This window comes from Chlorocebus sabaeus, chromosome 10 (assembly GCF_047675955.1).
Source record: "Chlorocebus sabaeus isolate Y175 chromosome 10, mChlSab1.0.hap1, whole genome shotgun sequence".
Lineage (NCBI taxonomy): Eukaryota > Metazoa > Chordata > Mammalia > Primates > Cercopithecidae > Chlorocebus > Chlorocebus sabaeus.
This window is the reverse complement of record NC_132913.1, coordinates 73,552,688-73,573,480: the sequence shown is the minus strand read 5'-3', so window position 1 is coordinate 73,573,480 and position 20,793 is coordinate 73,552,688.

Below are 20,793 nucleotides of genomic sequence, written 5' to 3'. Positions count from 1 at the left end.
AAAAAAAAAAAAAAAAAAAAGAAAGAAAAGAAGCCTCATCCTAAGGATGATATAACAGTAAGTTATAAGGAAACTGAGTCCTCAGTGACTTCTCAGCCTTATTGGTCCTGAATTGCTCACCAATGAACCTTTTGTTACAAATGAGTAATACCACAGTAAAGTTCCTATTAAATGCAGCTGACAGCAGTCTTAACTGACTTAGTCTAAGGTTTTATTTATTCCCCCATCAAGCATCAGTCTAAACCTGACACTTCCATATATGTTACTGCCATTTTAAAGGAGCAATCAATATTTACAAGAATAGGAGGTACCTGAAGGCCTGAACATGTTTATTAAGGATGATGCTTTAATATTCTCCAGGTACAGAAAATGCACCAACTTTCTGAATCATGGTAGTGAGTTGGCAAAATAGTAAAGTATTGCTGCAAAAAGATGTAAATTTAGTAGCTGAGCTTGGGAACTTTTGTTTAAATAAATGCACATTTAATGAACAATCTAGCCCTATTTACAGCAACTTTTCCAAACTTTCTATGTTAAGACATGAAATTGTATGAACATCAGGCTATTGCCATTGAAGTAAATGATAATACCAGGATCCATCCATTCAATATTAGCAATCTTGCTTGTTTTCAGTTTCACTTTATATCCTCTTTCTATGCTTTCTTGCTATCACCCGATATACGAGGTTCAAGGACAAATGCTTTCACTGTTACTTTAACATAGAGCCTTGAGTTTGACTTGTAAATTAACTGCAAAAGAATACTTAACTCATTTGCTGGAGACAGAGAATTCTTTTGGAACTGTAAGTGATAAGGGAACAAGAGTCAACTAACAGAAAGGCAAAAGCTCTATTCACAGTTTATCAAAGTATTTTAACATTAAACATATATGCAGAAGTTCTTAAATTCTTGCCTTTTCAACCCTAGATTCCAAAGAACATTTTGTGTCCTTACATCTTACCTGCCACTCCTACCTCTCTACTAATAATAGATGTGTATTTCAATTACAAGGAGGAGAGAAGAACTCAGTTTGTGATGAGTTTCACTTAAATATCTTCTCCTATTATTTAGATCCTTTTTTCTTTGTCATTGAAATTAGGTATGAGAAGAAGAATCCTCACAAGTCAAAGAAGGACATTAGTGTATATTGATGCCTCTTAGCCACTATGTGCTATGTTCTAGAAAGTGTTTTCATATATATTATTTAAGATTTCAGTTATTTCAACAAAAATTGAGACTATGTAGGGCAAGGTGGTATCGTGGAAGGCTTAGGAGTCCAACAGATTGAGTTAGCAGCACAGTTTTGTCACTTACCGGCTATTTGACTTTGTACAATACTTCAATAGAGGTATTTTTCCATGTTAAAGATAAGAAGACCAAGTCTGAGGAGCTTTAGAAGTCTCAACAGTTTGTGCTTTAACAGATCAGCCAAAAGTTTGCGGAAAACAATCTCAGCTGGCTCTGACGACTCAAAAACGTCACAGACACCAGCAGCCTAACAGGGTCTTCTGTAGTACTAGTTTTCTGTAAGACTTAAAAGCAAGCTTAGAGGCTGGGCGTGGTGGCTCATGCCTGTAATCCAGCAGTTTGGGAGGCCGAGGTGGGTGGATCGTGAGGTCAAGAGATCGAGACCATTCTGGCCAACATGGTGAAACTCTGTCTCTACCAAAAAAAAAAAAAAAAGCTGGGCATGGTGATGTGCACCTGTAGCCTCAGCTATTTGGGAGGCTGAGGCAGGAGAATGACTTGAATCTGGGAGGTGGAGGTTGCAGTGAGCCGAGATCACACCACTGCACTCCAGCTTGGCTATTGAGCAAGACTCTGCATCAAAAAAAAAAAAAAAAAAAAAAAAAAAAAAAAAAAAAAAAAAAAACAAAAAAAAAAAACTTAGAAATTCTGTTCTTACCATTGGAAAATTGAGACCATGTGCATTCACACAGCTAAACCTTTGGAAGTAAGAACAGAGATCACATGTGTCAACATAACTAAATATTTGTTCCAAAAAATTCTTGCCTGGGAAGAGATTTCTAGCTTGGGCAAACAGTAAACAAAATAAAAAATTAGTTGACTTATGAAGATATGCTTCGTCTTCACAGGAAGAGCACATATGCTCACAATGTGCTCTTCCTGTGTCCACAAATCCTAATCTATATCATGGACTTCGCCCAATTCAAATCAGTTTCCTACCTTGAAAGACCAGCCTTAAACTACTTGATCTCAGACCCTAAAACTGTATATATTAGGTCAGTGCAATAGTCCCTTACTATGTTAAGTCTAATACATTTAGCTTTGCTAGGTCACATTTTTCCTAGTGGTCTTTTGAGGAGCTGTCAACCAACACTACTGATGATTGTTTTGTACTCTATCACTTGAAAGGTGCTGTGTAGTCTAGGGGTCAAGAGCCTTGGCCCTCTGAAGATTCACTGAAAATCATGACACAAGGCAGATTAATAAGAGGAAAAAGCATATAAATTTATTTAAGAAATGTACACAACGTGTCCACGGGGAGAATCGCAGAGTGAGTGCCCATCCCCCAAATGGTTCAGAAGCTTGTATACCATCCTGGCAAAACAGGTTATGGGAGTAGGGAGAAGAAAAGTTCTGTTGAGAGGATTATTGGGGAGATTGAATGGATCCTGGAAGAGAGATTAACTTGTGAATAGTTCTCTTTGACAATTAAAGGGCCTGTTCAGGTGTGGCTACAATCTTGGTTGTAAAGGAAGGAGAAGAAGAAACAATTATTTCTTTTTGTGAGTCTAGAGCTTAGGCAGATAAAGGTTTTGGGAAAGATGGTGGTGGGAAGAAGGTCAGAACACTTGAGACTTCTTCTTTGGTTCACCATGTCAACATGCCACATTTTGGAGTATTGGTCCCTGAACCACATTACTAAAGAATTAATCATACCTAAAGAAAGATGTAACCTTTGTTCTTTGTTCCTGGAAGGTAATCTCTAAGCCTTGGATTGACCTGCCTGAAAAGAGTGTCTGTTTAGTTAAAGGCCTTGGATCACATTGGATAATCTCACAATGTGATAAATAATGTGGATTTTGGATCATGTAGTATCAACTCAACTTCTGGAAGGGCTAGAGACTAAAGGTCCGTCATATGGTGGTCGACCATATCTATCTTAACAAGCACCAATAGAAACTCTGAATATCAAGGCTTACTCGAGCTTCTCTAATTGGCAATACTCCTTGAGTATGGTAACACATGATAGCCTGGAGAAGGTAGCACTATCTGTAACCTCACTGAGAGAGAACACCTGGAAATTCCACATGTGGAACTTGTTTGTACTCTGTCTTTTTTGCCACCTCCCATGGCTGATTTTAAACTGTATCCTTTCACTGTGATAAATCATGACTATTAGTACAACAACTTTCACAGTGAATTCCAGCAAATTGTTGAGACTAAGGGTGGTCTGGAGGACCCCTGAACTTGTAATAGGTACTAGAGTGAGGATTATGGGAGAACATTGAACTTGGCATTTGGTGTCAGAATGACAGTAGTCTTGGGAATGCTTCAACTTTGCAAGTAGAATAACTCAACAAGGAGCATGACACACTGCATTTTTTATTATATTTATTTTTTATAATTTCAAATTTTATTTTCGATTCTGGGGTATACGTACAGGTTTGTTACATGCGTACATTGCATGATGCTGAAGTTTGGGGTAGTATTGATCCCATCACCCAGGTAATGTGCACAGTACCCAGGAAGTTTTTCAATTCTTGCCCCCCTCCCTTCCTCCCACCTCTTGTGGTTCCCAGTGTCTGTTGTTGCCATCGTTATGTCCATGAGTTCCAACGTTAACTCCCACTTATAAGTGAGAACGGAGCATTTGGTTTTCTGGTTCTGCATTAATTTGCTTAGGATGATGGCCTCCAGCTGCATCCATAATGCTGCAAAGGATGTGACTTTGTACTTTTTAAATAGCTGCATAGTATTCTATAGTGTATATGAACCACATTTTCTTTATTTAATCCACCATTGATGGGTACATAGGTTGATTTCATTTTTGCTATTGTGAATAGTGCTGTAATGAACATGAGTACATGTTTCTTTTTGGTAGAAAGATTTATATTCCTTTGGCTACATACCCAGTAATAGAATTGCTGGGTCAGACAGTAGTTCTGTTCCTTGAAAAATATTTAAACTGCTTTCCACAGTGGCTGAATTGATTTACATTCCCACCAACAATGTATAAGTATTCCTTGTTCCCTGCTGCCTTGTCACCATCTGTTGCTTTTTTGACTTTTTTAGTAATAGCCATTCTGATAGGTGTGATAAGGGATCTCACTGTGGTTTTGATTTGCATTTCTTTGATGGTTAGTGATGATGTGCGTTTTTTTCACGTTTGTTACTGGTTTGTATGTCTTCTTTTGAGAAGTGTCTGTTCATATCTTTTGCCCACTTTTTAATTGGATTGTTTGTTTTTTGCTTGGTGAATTAAGTTTCTTATAGATTCTGGATAATAGACCTTTGTTGAATTCATAGTTTGCAAAAATTTTCTACCCGTCTGTAGGTTGTCAGTTTACTCTTAGTTTCTTTTGCTGTACAAAAGCTCTTTAGTTTAATTAGGTTCCAATTGTCATTTTTTTCTTTTTTTTTTTTTTTTGGTAATTGCTTTTGAGGACTTAGTATAACTTCTTTCCTAAGGCCAATATCCAGAATGGTGCTTCCTAGATTTTCTTCTATGATTCCTATAGTTCAGAGTCTTACATTTAAATCTTTAATTCCTTCTCCTCAATTTTTGGAATAGTTTCTTAGATTTGATCCCATGTCTTTTTTTTTTTTTTTAAATATATCTAGTAGAATTTGGCTGTGAATCCTCCTGGTCTGGTAGTGTTTTTCATTTTTCTTAAGTGGAGTATTCATCATCTCACACTTTTATCATTTCTTTATATTACAAACATTCCAATTATACTCTTTTATTTATGTTAAAATGTATAATAAATTATTGCTTATTTTAGTCAATGTTTCCCTTTTCCTCACCCTCACTGTCATAATCACCATTCTACTCTCTGTTTCTATGAATTTGACTGTATTTAAGATTTCACATATATGTGTAACTATGCAGTCTTTTTGTTTCTGGCTTTTACTTAGCATAATATCTTTCAGGTTCATGTATGTTGTCACAAATTGCAGGATTTATTTTCTTTAAAATTTTTTCATTTTTAGTTTTTATGGATATACAGTAGGTGTATATATTTATGGGCTACATGAAATATTTTGGTGCAGGTATACAATATGTAATAATCACATCAGGGAAAATGGTATATCATTCACCTCATGCATTCATCCTTTCTTTGCATTATAAGCTTTCCAATTGTACTCACTCAGTTATTCTTAAATGTACAACAAATTATTGCTGACTGTAGTCATCTTGTGCTATCGAATGATAGATCTTATTCATTCTAAGTATATTTTTGTATCTATTAATCCTCCCCATTCCCCATGCTCCACCTTTCCCAGACTCTAGTAACCTTTATTCTACTCTCTATCTCCATGAGTTCAATTGTTTTAATTTTTAGGTTCCACAGATGAATGAAAAATTGTAAAGATTGTCTTTCTGTGCCTGGCTAATTTCACTTAAAATAATCTTGTCAAATTCCATTTATATTACTGAAGTCGACAGGCTTTCATTATTTTAATAGCTGAATAGTACTCCATTGCATATATATACCACATTTTATTTATTCTTCTGTTGATAGACACTTAGGTTGATTTTAAATCTTGGCTTTTGTGAATAGTGCTGCAATAAACATATAAGTACAGGTATCTATATGATGTACTGATCTTTTGGGGATGTACCTAGTAGTGGGACTCCTGGAGCATATGGGAGTTTATTTTTTAGGTTTTTGAAGAACTTTCATACTGTTCTTTATAGTGACTATACTAATTTACATTCCTACCAACAGTGAATGAGGACTCATCTTTCTCCATGTCTTCGCCAGCATTCATTATTGCCTATCTTTCAGATAAAAACAATTTTAACTGGGATCAGATGATATCTCATTGTAGTTTTGATTTGCATTTATCTGATTGTCAGTGTTGTTGAGCACCTTTTGATATACCTGTTTGCCATTTGTAAGTCTTCTTTTGAGAAGTGTTTATTAAGATCTTTGCCCATCTTTTAATAGGATTATTGGACTTTTTAAAATTGTTTGAGCTCCTTTTTTTTAATATATATCCTTATATAGCTATATATATACACATACACACACACACACATATATATATATCTCCTGTCAGATGAATAGTTTGCAAATATTTTCTTCCATTATGTTGTCTGTCTCTGCATTTTGTTGATTGTTTTCTTTGTTGTGCAGAGTTTTTTTAACTTGATGTAATCTCATTTGTTTATTTGAGGTTTGGTTGTCTGTGGTTGTGAGGTATTACTCAAGAAATCTTTGCCCAACCCAATGTCTTGGAGATTTTTCCCAATGTTTTCCTGTAGTAGTTTCATAATTTGAGGCCTTAGATTTTAGTCTTTAATCCATTCTGATTTGATATTTATATATGGTGAGATGTAGGGGTCTAGTTTTATTTTTCTGCGTACAGATATCTAGTTTTTCCAGCAAAATTTATAGAAAAAATTATTTTTTCCTTATTCTATGTTTTTCACACCTTTGTCAAAAATGATTTCATCATAGGTATATGGATTTATTTCTCGATTCTCTACTCTGTTCCAGTAGTCTTTGTATTAGTTCTTTCTCGTACTGCTATACAGAAACATCTGAGATTCAGTGATTTATAAAGAAAAGAGGTTTAATTAGCTCGTGGCTCCACGTGTTGTACTTGAAGTATGACATCTGCTTCATGGAGGCCTCAGGAGACTTACAAATACAGCAGAAGGCAAGTGGAAGCAGGAACATCTTACATGGCTGGAACAGTAGGAAGAAAGAGAGAGAGAGAAGAGGTGCTATACAATTTTAAACAACCAGATCACACAAGAGCTCACTCACTATTGCAACACAGTACCAAGGGAAAATCCACTCCCATCATACTATTACATCCCACCAGGCCCCACCTCCAGCACTGGGGATTAAATTTCAACTTGAGATTAAGTGGGGACACACATTTAGTGGCCCCTCCCAAATCTCATGTTCTTCTCACATTTCAAAATACAATCATGCCCTCCCAACAGTCTTCTAAAGTCTTAATTCATTCCAGCATTAGCTAAAATGTCCACAGCCTAAAGTCTCATCTGAAGTAAAGATAGTCCCTGCTGCCAAAGAGCCTGTAACAACAACAACAAAACAAGTTAGTTACTTCCAAGATACAATGGGCATATGGGCATTGCACAAATACTCCCATTCCAAAAGTGAGAAATCAGCCAAAAAGAATGAGCTACAGGTCCCATGCAAATCTGAAACCCAGCAGGGCAGTCATTACATCTTAAAGGTCCCAGATAATCTCCTTCAACTCCATGTGCCACATCCAGAGCATGCTGATTCAAAGGGCAGACTCCCATGGTCTTGGGCAGCTCTGCCCCTGTGACTTTGCAGGGTTCATTCCCCACTGCTGCTCTCATGGACTGGCTTTGAATGCCTATGGCTTTTTCCAGGTACAGGATGCAAGCTGCCAGTGGCTGTACCATATGGAGTCAAGGAGATTGTGACCTTCTGCTCATAGCTCCAGTAGGCAGTGCCCCAGTGGGGACTCTCTGTGTGGGATCCAACCCTACATTTCCCCTCTACATTGCCCTAATAGAGGTCCTCCTTGAGGACTCTGCCCTTGTAGCAGGCTTGTGCCTAGACATCCAGGCTTTTCCATACATCTGCTGAAATCTGGGTGGAGACTCCCAAGCCTCAACACTTGCACTCTGTGCACCTGCAGGCTTAACACCATGTGGAAGCCACCAAGGCTTATGGCTTGCAACCTCCAAAGCAGCAGTGTGAGCTGTGCCTGGGCCCCTTTTAGCTATGGTTGGAGCTGGAGTGACTGGGAAGGAGGCAGCAGTGTCCCAAGGCTGTACAGGGCAGTGGGGCCCCAACCTGGCCCATGAAGCCATTCTTTCTTCTCCTAAACCTCCAGACCTTTGATGGGAAGTGTATCCCTGAAGATCTCTAAATGCCTTCAAGACATTTTTTCCCATTGTCTCTGATATTAGCATTTGACTCCTCTTTTTTTTTTTTTTTTTCCTACCAACATGGCCAGGGTGCAAATGTTGTAAAGTTTTATGCTCTGTTTCCCTTTTGAGTATAAGTTCCAGTTTCAGGTCACTTCTTTGCTTATGCATAGGATCATATGCTATTAGAAGCAAACAGGCCACATCTTCAACACTTTGCTGTTTAGAAATTTCTTCTGCCAGATGCCCCAAATCATCATTCTCAAGTACAAAGTTCCACAGATATCTAGGTTAGAGGCACAATGCAGCCAACCTCTTTGCTAATGCATAACAAAATTTACCTTTGCTCAAGTGCCCAATAAGTTCCTCATCTCCATCTAAGACCTCCTCAGCTTGAATTTCATTATCCATATCACTATCAGCATTTTGGTCACAACAATTTAACAAGTCTCTAGGAAGGTTCAAACTTTCCCTCATCTACTTGTTACCTGGTTCCAAAGCTGCTTCCACATTTTTGGGTATCTTTATAGCTATGCCCTACTCCTGGGTACCAATTTTCTGTCTTAGTCCATTCTCACAGTATTATAAAGAAATACCGAAGACTCAGTGATTTATAAAGAAAAGAAGTTTAAATGGCTCACAGTTCTGCAGGCTGTACAGGAAGCAGGGCAGGATTTGCTTCAGGGAGGCCTCAGAAAACCTACAATCATGGGAAAAGGTAAAGGGGAAGCAGGCATGAGGCACTACACATTTTTGAACACCTATGTCTCATGATAACTCATTATTTTGACACAGTGCCAAGAAGGGAATCTACATCCCTGATCCAATCACATCCCACCAGGCCCCACCTCCAGCATGGAAGATTACATTTCAACATGAGATTTGGGTGAAGACACAGATCCTAACCATGTTAGTCAATGTGTCTGTGTTTGGACCAGTGCCATGCTGTTTTTGTTACTATAGCTTTGTAGTATAATCTGAAGTCAGTAATGTGATTCCTCCAGTTTTGTTCTATTTGCTCAGGATGACTTTGACTATTCTGGCTGGGTCTTTTGTGGTTCCATATAAATTATATGATTATTTTTTCTATTTCTGTGAAGAATGTCATTGGTATTTTGGTAGAGATTGCATTGAATCTATTGATGTCTTTGGTTAGTATGGATATTTTCACAATATTGATTCTTCCAATCAATAAGTATGAAATATCTTTTAATTTTGTGTGTCCTCTTTTTTTTTTTTTTGCCTCATTGTTTTATAGTTTTTTTTGGTAGAGATCTTTCACTTTTTAGTCCAAGCTTATTCCTAGGTATCTTGTTTTATTTTTAGCTATTGTAAATGGGGTTATTTCTTGATTTTCTTTTCAGATTGTTCACTGTGGGCATTTAGAAATGCTACTGGTTTTTATATGTTGATTTTGTATCCTGTAACTTCATTTAATTCATTTATCAGTTCTAATAGTCCTTTAGTGGAGTCTAGGTTTTTCCAAAAATAAGATCATTTGGTCTGCAAACAAGGATAAGTTGATTTCTTCCTTTCCTATTTACATGCTCTTTGTTTATTTCTCTTGTCTGATTGCTCTAGCTAGAACTTCCAATATTACGCTGAATACAAGTACTGAAAGAGGGCATCCTTGTCTTCCTCCATATCTTAGAGGAAATACTCTTTGTTTTTCTCCATTCTGTATGACACTAGCAGTAGTTCTGTTATATATGACTTTTATTCTGTTTAAGTGGTTCCTTCTATACTCAGCTTTTTGAAGTATTTTATGAAGGGATGTTGAATTTTACGTCATGCTTTTTCAGCATCAGTTGAAATGATCATATGTTTTTTGTTTTTCATTCTGTTGATATGATGTATCACATTGATATGCATATGTTGAACCATTCTTGCATCCCTGGGCTAAATCCCAGTTGGTCATGATGACTGTTCTTTTTAATGTATTGTTGAATTCAGTTTGCTAGTATTTTGTTGAGGATTTTGGCATCAATATTTATCATGGATATTGTTCTATAGTTTTTTTTTTTTTATGTGTCTTTATCTTATTTTTGTATCAGTAATACTGGCCTCATGGAATGCATTTCAAAGTATTCCCTCCTTCTCTATTTTTCAGAATAGTTTGAGTAAGATTGGTATTAGTGCTTCTTTAAATGTTTGGTAAAATGTAGCAGTGAAGCCATTGGGTCCCAGGATTTTCTTTACTGGGAGACTTCAATACAGTTTCGTTTTTTTTTCCCTTGAGACAGAGTATCACTCTGTCGCCAAGGCTGGACTGCACTGGCATGATCTTGGCTCACTGCAGCCTCTGTCTCCCAGGTTCCAGTGATTCTCCAGCCTCAGTCTCCTAAACAGCTAGGATTGTAGGCAGGCACTACTATGCCTGGCTAATTTTTGTATTTTTAGTAGACATGGAGTCTTGATCTCATTAGTTGCTATTGGTCTATTCATCTTTTGGATTTCTTCATGGTTCAATCTTGGTAGTTTGTATATGCCTAAGATTTTATCCATTTCTTCTAGATTTTCTAATTTATTGGCATATAATTGCTTCTAGCAGTCTCAAATGATTCTTTGAATTTTTGTAGTTTCAGTTTTATTTTCTATCTTTTCATCTGTGGTTTTATTAGCTCTTCTGTCCTTTTTTTCTTAGATAGTGTGGCTAATTCTTTGTTGATATTGTTTACCATTTCAAAATACCAATTTTTGTCTCATTAATCTTTTGTACTTTTTACTTCAATTTTATTCTGTTACGACTTTTTTCCTTTCTTCTAACTTGGGTTTGGTTTGCTCTTGCTTTTCTAATTCTTTAAGATGCATCATTAGGTTGTTTATTTGTTCCATTCAAAATGAAAATGGAAATATGTTGAACCATTCTTGCATTTAGAAACTTCAAGAAGTTTCTAAATTTCCTTCTTAACTTCTTCATTGACTAACTGGTCATTCAGGAGCATATTGTTTAATTTATGTATGTTTGTATAGTTCCCAAAGTTCCTTTTGTTATTGATTTCTAGTTTTATTCCATTGTGATTAGATAAGCTACTTGATATAATTTCAGTTTGTTTGATTTTTTTTTTTTTTAGAGACGGAGTCCCACTTTGTTCCCAGGCTGGAGCACAGTGGCACAATCTCAGCTCACTGCAACCCAGGTTCTCTCTGCCTCCCAGGTTCAAGCAATTATACTGCCTCAGCCTCCCCAGTAGCTGGGACTACAGGCACATGCCACCATGCCCAGCTAATAATTTTTGTATTTTTAGTAGAGATGGGGTTTCACCATGTTGGCCAGGATGGTCTTGATCTTTTGACCTCATGTTCCACCCACCTTGGCCTCTCAAAGTGCTGGGATTACAGGCATGAGACACGACACCCAGCCTGTTTGAATTTTGGAAGACTTGTTTTGTGGTCTAACATATGGTTTATTCTTGAGAATAATCCATGTGCTGAGGAGAAGAAAGTATATTTTGCAACCTTTGAATGAAACATTATGTAAAAATCTGTCAGATCCATTTGATCTATAGTACAGATTAAGTCTGATATGTCTTTGTTAATATTTTGCCTGGAAGATCCGTCCAGTGTTGAAAATGGTGGTACTGAAATCTCCAGCTATTATTGTATTGGGGTCTGTTTTTTTCTTTAGTTCCATTAATAATTGCTTTTTAGATCTTGGTGCTCTGATATTGGGTACATATATATTTACAATTGTTATATCTTCTTACTGATTTGACCCTTTTATCATTATATGGTGACCTTCTTTGTCTCTTCTTGTAGTTTTTGTCTTGAAATCTTTTTTTTTTTTTTTCTGATATGAGTATAGCTACTCCTGCTCTTTTTTTGGTTTCCATTGTCATGGAATATCTTTTACCGTCCCTTTATTTTCAGTCTCTGCGTGCCTTTGTAGGTAAAGCATGTTTCTGGTAGACAACAGATTATTAGGTCTTGGTTTTTGTTGTCTATTTAGTTATACTACCTCTTTTGCTTGGAGAGTTTAGTCTGCTAACGTTCCATGTTATTATTGGTACGTAAGGACTTATTACTGCCGTTTTGTAATTTGTTTCTTGGTTGTTTTGTGGCCTTCTCTTCCATCCTTTCCTTCCTGTATTCTTTTTGGTGTAGATAGTTTTCTCTGGTGGCATATTTTAATTTCTTGCTTCTTATTTTTTTGTGTATCCATGTAGTTTTTGATTTGAGGTTACCATGAAGTTTGCAAATAATATAATACATTATTTTAAACAAATTTAAACTCATCACTGATTACAAAAACAAGCAAAGAGAGAACTTAAAGAAACTGTACAGTTTAACTTGGTCACCTCTTTTTAACTTTTTGTTGTTTCTATTTAAATCTCATACTGTCTGTGTCTTGAGAAGTTGTTGTAGTTATTATTTTGATAGGTGTATCTTTTAGTTGTTCTACTTGAAGTATGAGTAGTTTGTACAACACAGTTACAGTGGTCTAATATTCTGTGTATTTCTGTGTACTTATTATCAGAGAATTTGTACCTTCAGGTGATTTCTTATTGTTCATTAATGTCCTTTTCTTTCAGATTGAAGAACTTCCTTTAGCATTTCTTGTTGGACAGGTCTGGTGTTGATGAAATTTCTCAGCTTTTGTCTGGGAAAGTATTCATTTCTTCTTTCTGTCTGAAGGATGTTTTTTCCAGATATACTATTCTTGGGTAAAAATTTTTTTCCTTTGGCACTTTACGTATGTCATGCCACTCTCTCCTGCCCTGTAAGGTTTCCTAAGAATTCTGCTGCCAGACGTACTGGGGCTCATTTTATGTCATTTGTTTATTTTCTCTTACGGCTTTTTGGATCTTTTCTTTATTGTTGACCTTTGGGAGCTTAATTATTAAATACCTTGAGATAGTCTTCTTTGGGTTAATCTGCTTGGTGTTCTATAACCCTCTTGTACTTCTTGCCCTGCAGCAACCACTGTCTGACTACCACCAATGTTCACTCAAGGTCCAAGGCCTCTTAAGTCAGCAGGTGGTGAATTCAGCCTGGCTAGTGTTCTACTTTTCATGGAATTCAGCTCCCTACTGGCCCATGGCAGTTCCCAGAATGCCATCCAGGAGCCAGGGCCTGGAGTCAGGAACCTACTTGGTGCTTCATTTTACTGTGACTGAGCTAATTACACAAACTGCAAGACAAAGTCCTTCCCACTCCTCTCCTCATGCAGACAGAGTATCTCTCCATGGCCACCACTTCTCCAGGCCTTTGGCAATTACTACCTGACTATTGCCAATGTTCACTCAAGGCGCAGTTAGATTGTGAATGCTTCCAGGCCTAGATCTCTCTTCGGGTCAGTCAGCTCCCCTGTGGCCCAGGGCATGACCAGAAGTGCCATCCAGGAGCCAGGGCCTGGAAACAATGACCCTCGGAGCCTGCTTGGTACTCTCTCACTGTGGCTGAGCTGGTACCCAAGCTGTAGAGGTAACAAGGTCCCCTTTACTCTTCTTCTCCTTTTCTTGAGCAGAAGAAGTCTCTCCCCAGGGTCACCGCAGCTGAGAATGTGCTGGGTTACACCTGAAGCCAGCATGGCCTTGGGTTTCACCCAGAGCCTATGGTGAGAACTGCCTGAGTACCACTGATGTTTATTTAAAACCCAAGGATTCTTTAGTCAGCAGGTAATAAACCCTGCCAGAACTGGGTCATTTCCATCAAGGAAGTGGGTTCCCTTCTGGCCCAAGGTAGGTCTAGCAATGTCAACTAGGAGCTACGACCTGCAATGAGGGCCTCAAAACTGGTACTCTGTTTTACTGTAGCTGAACTGCAATCCATGTTGTAAGTAAGATAAAGTCTTCTTTACTCTCTCCTCTCTTGTCCTCAAGCAGAAAGAAAGAGTTTCTCCTGGAGCTGTCAGCTACCTGGGGTTAGGGGAGGGATAACACAAGCACTCCCTTTGCTGCCCTAACTGGTATCTCATTAGGTCATATGTACTCCAAGTTCGCTGGCTCCAAGCCCATCACAGCACCAGGACTTAACCAGAAATTGCAGTCCTTGTGGCCTAGGCTGCCTTTCAAGTTTATTTAGGATCGCAGAGTACTTTAGCTTGTGGCGGGGCTAACTAGAACTCAGGTTCTGCTGGGATTGATGATGCCTACCTGGCTAGGGCTGGTCTAAATGCTCCCTGGATGGGCACCTTCAGATTCTACCCTTTGGTGTTTTCCAGTGTGATGGGGCATTACTGAGTTCCAATGCAAAGTCTCGCAATTGCTGTGCTCTCTCTCCCCTAAGCACACAGATTTTATCTCTGTGCCATGTAGCCACTGCTGGGGGGGATACGAGAGGGGTGGTGTCAGCAATTCAAGACTATCTTTCCTACCCTCCTTAGTGCCTCTTTCTTTGATGTGATGTTAAAACTAGGTCCTGTGATTGCTTGCCTGATTTTTGGTTCATATGAAGGTGCTTTGTTGGATGGATAATTGTTCAATTTGATATTCCTGTGGAGGTGACAATCACTGGAGGCTTCTATTTTGCCACTTTCTTCTACATTCCTGTTGGTTAATTGGTAGCTTTTTATTACTGGTTCAATTTCAGAACTTGATATTGGTCTGTTTAGGCTTTCAGCTTCTTCATGATTGAATTTTGGGAGGTTGGGCACACTGTATTTTGAATAAGATATTCAGGGATAATGCTAATACTTACTAATTTTTCTTCTCTTGCATAGTAAGGCAAAAAGTCGAGAAATATTAAGTAGTAAGAACCTCTGGTTATAGCCTTGCTCTATTGGGATATAAATCAGTTCATTCTATCTATTTGAAGTCTGTAGAGTAGAAGAAATAATAAATTCTAGTAATATTGCTGTATTACATTTGCACCTATCTAATTTCCCAATGTTTCTGTGAGAAATCTTTACTTCATGAATGAAGAAATGGTAGCCTAGAGAGATTAGGTACTTTTTTCAGATCCATGACAATAATAATGCTCTTATTTTAGGGTTTTCTGATTAAAAATTCAGGATTCTTTCTTTTAGGATATGCTGTGTCTTATTCCAGTTATACCCGTAAAAATCTACAGGGGCACATACATTCTATGAAATAATAGTCTCTGGAACACATTGTTCTGTAATCTCAGCAATATCTTTTTGTGACAGAAAAATTTTTGGCATATTCATATGCATTTTCTTTTGGTATTTTCTCATTATCCATATCCCATTGAATAAGTTAATTCTGTCATTTTTCTGGCAAGGTAAAAGTAGATGTTGTATTCCAGTTATTTCTCTTGTTTTCTGGCTTTTGTTTCCAAAGACCGTAGTTCATTTAAGACAATAGAGTTTAATGGAAGAGACCATCCAGAGCCCATAGAATTTCCAAAGGCTACTGAGAGTGATTTTCCACAGACAACAAAAATTTTTCTTTTCTTTATTTTTTTGCTAGAGATATGAAAGAATGATCTGTGCCATGCACCACAGAGACCTACACCCTGTGCCCTGGCAGTGATATTCATATATGGCAGTCATAAAAGGATATGGCCATGGCATACACTAGGAAAAGAACCCTAATATTATTAAAGACTCAAGACCCAAGGTGTGCCACAAAAATGATGAAACGAATGACAGATTTGAAAGAGCCATATGGGTAGAAAAATGAGGGACTAAATGATAATCATTATGAAAAAATAATGACTAAATTAGCCCCCCACCCCCAATATCCTAGTGCTGAATAAAATCCAAGACCTTACCTTAATCCTAAAGGGATCTTCCAAGAATAGCTGTGGTCTGAATTTTATTATAGCTTCAGAGGATATGGGCTTGGAGTTTAAATTAAATAAATTTACAGAAAAACAGTAATGCATCATCTTAAAAATTTCTTATAAATCTAGTTTGTGAACTCAGTTTATATCTGTTTCATCAGTCCTGTTCTTCATTCTTCCTAATAAAGATTTCTCTAGTGTATCTCAGACATTTGTTTATTTCAATGTTTTGTAAAAGTTTAGGTGCATCTCTCAGGAACACATATTTCTAGATTTGTAGCAAATTGGAAGGCATCTGTATTTTTATGGTTATTTATAACCCATTTTTATTTTCAATGACAATTAATATACCTGGTTCTATTTGTGTCATATTGTTACCACATTAATATATCTTTTAATTTTGAATTTTTCTTTACTAGTAGAATTTTTAATTTTTTTTTTATTAGAGGTTTGGGTTTGCTTTTTGAAATACACAGTACATTATATTTCCACATATTTAAAATTATCTTTACTTTTAAAGGAACATGTAATATTTTCTTTGTTCAATATTGAGCTTTGATCTGTATCTGTCTATGACTATGGTGGCCAAAAAGATGTGTTTCTCAATATCAGAGAATATGCAGAGAGTATTGTTGACTAATGCCCCCAATTGTGGTGCTCAGAAATTCATCATCATGTTTGCAATGAAGCTGTATCCCTGGGGTAGGTGACTGAGGCCAACAGGGATACTAAGTAAGGCCTATTCTTAGGAGTTGTGGGACTCCTCTGACAGGTAATGATTTTGGTTCAAAGAGTCTGCAATGTACTCTTATATGCTTGTACTGCAGTCTAAGACACTTCCTGCCAATCTTCCTTCTTTCCTCTTTCCTTCAATCAGTCAAACCTACACCATGGTCTGATGGTTCTCTCAGCCTCTCCTGGCTCCCTCCCCATTTTACGTCTCACTGGACTTGCTTTTCATAAATCTCTTATACAGCTAATTCCAACTTGGCATCTGCTTATGAGAGGAGCATGCCAACACATCTCCTCCAAAGTAAAAAGACAATTGCCACATATTATTTTCTCTTAAGAAGCAGGGACAGTGGTTGTAAGAGCTGGAATGGTCATGAAGATGCATCGGTTAGATTTCTGACTGTAGGGAGCATAATTGACCAATGGTCCCACCTGCCATGCTCTGAACTGTATCACCAATCTGAACTGTATCACTTCCCATGATTTCTAATGACACTGTGATTTTCTTTATATGTCTTAATTTTTAAATATTTCTTCTATCATTCCAATGGGATTTTAGGAGGATGGAACCAAAGTATTAGTGTCCTTTGGCTCTCTACTTCTTCATGTTCTGTACTGATACCAGTTTATAATAGTGAGTGAGAACCTGTTCAGAGATCCAGGTTCTAACTACTGCCTATGTGACTCTGGGCTGAGGGCTGATTACTTAACTCAGGAACTGGGATGAAATACCAAATCAAGTTGTTTCTTATCCCAGACATTAGGGAGGTTCTAAGTAATTTGTTTTTAATTTACATCCAAATTGCTTGATTATGCACTATTTTTCCAAGCCTCTGCTTCTCTGGTTCTGGAACTTCCTATGTGTTGCATTGGAGAAATCTACCATAATTTTTCAGGTAGTTCCCTTTTTTGCCTGTGCTGAATCTTAGGCTGATGTATCATATTATCACATCTCTTACTCTAAATCCATTTGTCTCCAATATTCCTAAAATTCCTGAAGCACTGTGGTTGGTTGAGGTACATTCCCACTGTGTGTGCATGTGTGTTTTATGGAAAACAGATAACAGAGAAAGTCATTATTACATTTATTTCCTTAATTTAAAGATAGTTTAGAGGTAGAAGTAATCCTAAGTGGCTCAAATCAAGCATTTTCTTAAAACTACTCAAACTGAATTTTGGACAAGGGAATATGATCAGGATTGGTAAGGATGGGAAGGATGTATGAGTAGTCAACTGTTCTCAAAACATTTAGTTTTTAACCTTTTAATAAATATTACTTCTTTGACTCACATCCAAATTTCCTTCATGCATTACATACATTTTAAGGTGATACAATACCTGAAATACTTTAGTAGTTTTTAAATTTTAGGTTTAAGAAATCATCGTATCACAATATTTGGAAACAATTTTCTTGGTACAAATGCAGCCTAAATTTGTCCCAGTTGAGCTTACTAATTTAATGACTTAGATTTCAACTAGATTGACTACATTTAAAAGAATGGCATGTGAAGTATTTAATGATCCATTGGTAAGTTAAATGTCAAATTAAAGGCCTGCAAATCCAATCATCTGTAACAATGACTTTATTCACCTCTTAGGAGAACTGGCTAGGAATTCAAACTTACATAGTTCAGGTTAAAACCTTCTTATAGTAAATGAGAATGTCAGAAAAATGATTGATAATACAGAAGGAAGCTTTAAGAATAAATATATCACATCTGTGTTTTCTCATCAGAAATCAGATACAGGATATACTTTTGTTTTCCACTTGTTTAAAAAAGATTTTCATATGTCAAAAAGTAAATGAAACAGTTTATTCATAAAAAAAGGTTTTGGCAAAAATAACTTTCCATTTTAGTAAAAATGGTATGTAATGAGTAGGATAAATGAGGATGCTAATACTTAGTGTGAATTTAATTTTTCTGTTTCTATTTAAATAAATGAGATTATTTCATTTTTATTTAGTCTATTTATTCTATCAATCAATCAATCAATCAATCAATCATCTATTTATCTATCTATCCATCCATCCTATCTGGCATAGGTGAAATTTACTTCACAAAACCAAAACTTCTATTGGTTATTGAAATAAAAGCTAGTATTTATTGAGGGCTTATTACCTGCCAGGCCCTTTCCAAAGTGTTTATATAAATATTATCTGAGTTAACCCTCACAGCATCTCTACAAGATAGGGTGTGTCATTATTTTAATTTCATGATTAAAGAAATAGAAGCATAACTCTTTTGTTGATGTTCTCAAAGCTAGCAAATGTTTGAGTATTAGAATCAGACAGTTACACTGCTAAGATCTTTGGTTCAGAAATATTTATTTTGCTTGGATTTTGGAATACAAAGGTCAAACTATATTGTCTCTATCCTCAACAAATATCCAATCTGTTTCAATAGAAAACGATTGTTATAAAGGGGATGATAAACTGGGTGAATAGAAGTATGAGCAGGAAAGTCTGCCTAGAGCAGTCCAGGAAGGTAGAATTTGAGCTGAATCTTCTAGAATGAGTGAGAATTTTGCAATCGCTAAAGCAGGAGTTTGTACTGAGGTCGAAGAAATAGCAGGTGAAACTCTAACTCTTCTGAGAGTGCTGTGTATCTGAGAAAGAAAAGTAATAGATATTCAGGTTTGGAAGCAGAATGGCTTCAAAATGTAAGTCTTGTAGTTTTGACAGATCGTTTTCCTTTTCTCTCTCTCAATTTTCTTTCTCTCTCTCTGTCTCTCTCTCTCTCTGTACCTGAGAAAAGGTATGATCTAGTCTCCTAAGTTCCTAAGAAATGACACCTGCATTTTTTCTACTGTTGACAGTTTGACATTTTTTTCCCCATTTCTGTTCAGCAAAATAATTTGGTCTTTATTGGACAGTCCTAACGGTTTAGAGTCCAGATTCTGTTCAGCAGAGTGACTGCAGTTTTCTACCATTTTCACTTATTTCCATTCTTAAGAACACAATTACAAATAAATGGTGACTGCCCAGGCTATCTCTGACACTGATGTGTGGAGAAATATGATAGCAACCTGGCAGGCCTAAGCAGTTAAAACTGTGAATCACCTAAGGTAAGGAAGATCCAATTTCAGTTGATATAAGTAATGCACAATAACATTTTCAGTGAATGACTAAAGAAGTTTTGCCCTGGGAGAAAGCTAAACTATATTGTCAACAGATTATCTTTCCAGAGTTTCTTTGTCTTCTTTATAGCTGTAAGAAAATGTAAGACTAAAAAGAGGACTGATATACGTAAGTTTCTTATTTAGAAAAGCTCACAGTTGCATAGCCTTAGAAATTAGAAAAATCATGAAACTATTGTGTGTATGCACTTTATCTCCAACTACATCCAAATAAATAAGATGTTCACGAACAATTAAAATGATTTGTTGTCTGGTACAAAATAAAAATATTATGAAAAAATCCATACAGAATGGAAGGAAAGAAGCCAAACAACATTTCTTATTGTCTTCTCTTCAGGGAAGATTTTGTTAATGCTTGGTATTTCTTTTTAATATCTTTATGCATGATAATTAATGTTAATACTGCCATATTTCTTTGACTCTATCATAAATGGATTTATAGAATTACAATATGAATACATAGAATTATAATTGTCACACTGACTGACAGAACTCTGTATAAGTCTGCTTTGAGTATCTCCTTAGTCACCATCAAATATGTTGAATTATCCCCATTAACCATCAAATTCTAATCCCACTGTGGTTCCTTGTAGTTAAATATCAAATGATGTCTCATGTTTTGATATGTAACAAATATACATGTAGGCCCATTAGCATTTGGGGGCTATGAGAAATTTTTAGAAAGGTAATGTAGACTGATTATCAGCTGGGATCTCCCTGCCACCTCAGAGGTGGGTAGGCTGAGACTGACCCTCCATTTCAGACCCTTTGATAGTCCACAGCCCTCTTGGGTATTTAAGTGAATCCCTCAGGTCTTATATTCTTCAGTAAAGAATATAAGTCACTCGCTCTAAGCCTCTGGATCTGATAATTTGCTTCAGGTTAGGTATTATCTCACCTGCCCCAACAGGGTATTCAGGTTACTGTCACTATTGACTCAGGCCTGAAATTTATCCTTGTTTCATGATTTACATAAAGTAAATGTACAAACTAACAAACAAGCAAAACTCCCACTCAGGCCATTCACCTGCTTAAGATTAGGTGGGATGTATGTGTCAGCATGAGTTTGGGGTATGATATTCTTACAATGTAACCAACTTTAAAATTTCTGTCTCAGAAGGTCTTTAGCCTCTCTACAGGTGAGAATTTTTCACTGGCCATCTCACA